Raw genomic sequence first — 3,737 nt, 5'->3', positions numbered from 1 at the left:
TTTTTTTTTTTTTTTTTTTTTTTTTTAGTGTTTATTTCTGAGAGAGTGAGAGAGACAGAGTACAAGCAGGGGAGGTGCAGAGAGAGAGGGAGACATAGAATCCGAAGCAGGCTCCAGGCTCTGAGCTGTCAGCAAGGAACCCAACATGGGGCTGGAACTCACGGACCGTGAGATCGTGACCTGAGCCAAAGTCGGCCACTTAACCAACTGAGCCACCCAGGTGCCTCAATCTCATTTTATTTTTTTAAGTTTATTTATTTATTTTGAGAGCGAGAGCATGCACACAAAAGCACAGAGGAGGGGCAGAGAGAGAGGGAGAGGGACCAGAGGCTTGAACTCATGAACCCTGAGAGCATGACCTGAGCCAAAATCAAGAGTCAGATGTTAACCAACTGAGCGGCTCAGACACCCCGATAATCTCATTTTAAAATGCCATTACTTCATGCAATATTCACTGAGAGCAGAGATTCTGGGAAAGTGTCCTATTGGCTGCTCTTGTTTCCATCAGCCCCAAGTGGCTCTAGAAGGAACCAGTTATATTCTGATAACTTTTAGATTGATTTTTTATTTCAACCATCTAGAATTTTCAGAGATCACAATCTCCCCCTACCTCCCATGCCCAGCCTCATCCTAGATTGGAAATTCCACAGGCTGCTAGACCCAAATAAAACCCTAGAGATTATGCGGACTGATTTCCTTATTTCATAGGCACCGAAAAGCTAGTGAGAGCTAGTTCGAGATCTCTTTCCATAGCACTGTACAGGATTTCAGACATATTTGCCCCATTACCTAATCTTACTCAGGCGTTAGTCATAGTCATCTCTTATAATCTTTGCTTGTACTTACTCTCAGCCTCTTATTATCACTCTTCTCCAGCTGTTCCAAAGAACTGCTTGTACTTCTCTGCTGGAACTTCAACCATCCTGCTTTTAAATGACTTTGACCCCTACCACTCCATTCAAAAGATCAAACCCTGGGATACTTGCCTGGTTGCATCATCATCCTCAAATCTCTCTCCAGTCCTATTCCAAGGAAAATACATTCAAGTGTGTAATTGGCTCATTAAATTACACAGGAGCCGGTTTTAAATTTGCTTTTTAAGCCAAGGACACTCTCCTCCTCCACATATGTCGCTTAATCCTCAGAGCAATCCTGTGAGATGGTAGCTATTCCTACCCATTTTTATAGGTGAGAGTAAAAGGTCAGAGCAGTCAAATGATCCTGTCCAAGATCAACACAGCTAGTAAATGTTGGAACTTAGATTTAATTAGATTTAGTCTGTCTCCAGTGAATTCTTTTTATTTTTTTTTTTAACATTTATTCATTTTTGAGGGATGAAAAGAGACAGAACATGAGTGGGGGAGGGGCAGAGAGAGAGGGAGACATGGAATCCAAAGCAGGCTTCAGGCTCTGAGCTTCAGCACAGAGCACGACATGGGGCTTGAACTCACAAACCTCAAGATCAGGACTTGACCCGAAGTCAGACACTTAACCGACTGAGCCACACAGGCACCTCCATGTCTCCAGTGAATCCTTAACCACTGTGCTATATTAACTTGTTTCATATGATTGTTCAGTATTTGTTCAGTCCTGATTCTCTTTTTATTATACATAAGAGCCAAAATGTAAGTCTATGTAAAACCTAAAAGAAGTAATCCAAAAAAAATAAAAACAAAAACCACTAGTCAAAAGATTTGAGCACACATTGCACCAAAGAAGATACCCAGAAGCCAAGATCATGAGAAGATGCTCAACAGCATTAGTCATTGGGGAAATGTAAATTAAAAACACAGTACCATATCACTACACACCTATACGTGTGGATAAACTGAAAAAAGACTCACCGTATCAAGTATTGGTGAAAAAGTGTACCAATTATTCTAGCTGTACCAACTGGAACCCTCACACACCTTTGTTTGTAAGAATCAAAAACTGGGAACAACCCAAATGGCCAACAGCAGATGAATGGAGAAACAAATTGTGGCAAACCCATACAATAGAATACCATTCAGCAATAAAAAATGAATGGACTACTGATACAAGAAACGACACGGATGAAGCAAGATAATTGAGTATAAGAATCCAGATAAAAAAGAATACACTGTATGATTCTATTTACATAGAATTCTAGAAAATGGAAACTAATCTATGGTGACAGAAAGCCTATCAGTGGTTACCCGAAGGTGGACGAGGGAAGGGCATTCTAGAAGGCAGGGATAGCCAAGGGGCGTGAATGATGGCTCTGTTCATGGTCTTGATGGTGTTGATTGTTTCAGAGATGTATACTTATCTTAAAACTTGCAAATTTAGGGGCATCTGGGTGGCACCTTCAGTTGAGCATCTGACTTCAGCTCAGGTCATCTCATGGATCTTGAGTTCCAGCCCCACATCAGGCTCACTGCTGTCAGTGAGGAGCCTGCTTCAGACCCTCTGTCGCCCCTCTCTCCGCCTTCTCCCCTGCTCATGCTGGCTCTCTCAAAAATAAATCAATATTTTAAAAAAACTTACAAATTTAAATTTATGCCACTTATTTTCGGTCAGTTACACTTCAGTAAAGCCAAGATTTAACACACTAATTTATAAAGAGAAATGTCGTCTTGGTTTTCTTTGAATGCCTGATTAATTCTTGTTTGTGAGCCTACCGCCCACTAATTCTAAGGAATAACAAAACAAAATAAAATTGGCCAATTAATAGGAACTCAAAATCCTCCTTTCAGTCTCTGAGTTACTGTCCTCCCCAAGACACCTTGGTGAATGGGGAAGTTCACACAAGGCAGTGAAGACTGGGTATCACTCACACAAAGGTCCTTGGGTTGCCTACCTTGTAGGCCCTGTGGAGAACCTATGTCCTCACTGAATCTACCAGTGGCAAAATGATCCCATCTGCTACGGATTATAGACTCCTCCCTTACCCCAAGGCTGTCCTTGCTGTAACAGCCTCCCTTTCCAAGGCCTCAACTGGTCCTACCATCCTCTCTTCATTTCCTCATCCTCCTGAGGGGTGTTAACCTTAAAACCTAACACTGCCAAAGGGTGCCTGGGAGGCTCAGTGGGTTGAGTGACTGACTTCAACTCAGCTCATGATCCTGCAGTTTGTGAGTTTGAGCCCCGCATTGGGCTCTCTGCTGTCAGTGCAGAGCCCACTTCGGATCCTCTGTCCCTCCCCTGCTCACACACACACTCTCTCTCAAAAATAAATATCTTTTACAAACTGAAAAAAAATAACACTGTCAGTTATACTACCAGCAAAAATGGTTTTATTTGGGAACAGCAAAGAATTACAACCCAGGAAAAGCAAGCAAAACCATAGGCAAGTCTGCCAAACAAAGGAGGAGAATGCTCTTGTACAGAGGAAAGGGGGAGTGGGAAAGGCTGTTATAAACAGAAAGTCCATTGGAGTAAACTAGGAGCTTGAAGTATAATGGCTTCTCCCTGGGTGAGTTGCGACAGATACCATTGGCTGGGCTATTGCCAGGGAAGGAGTAAAGACTTTCTTCTTCTTGGATAGGAAAGTGGTCTCCATATGCAAGGTCTGTGTCTTCCTGTTGGGTTTGTCACTGACAATGAGTGGTAGGGCATGGTAGCTTCCCCTGCTGGCCTCCTGACTCCATTCTCAATAAGATTTCCTTTATTAACTTTCACTCCCCCTCCCTTTTGATCAAGATATTTCTTTAAAAGCATTGCTGATTGTTGAGCACCTGGCTGCTCAGTCAGGTGAGCTTCGTATTTCGGCTCAG

This window comes from Hyaena hyaena, unplaced genomic scaffold (genome assembly GCF_003009895.1).
Source record: "Hyaena hyaena isolate Hyena2069 unplaced genomic scaffold, ASM300989v1 scaffold_240, whole genome shotgun sequence".
NCBI lineage: Eukaryota > Metazoa > Chordata > Mammalia > Carnivora > Hyaenidae > Hyaena > Hyaena hyaena.
Note: the sequence above shows the minus strand (reverse complement) of the source record.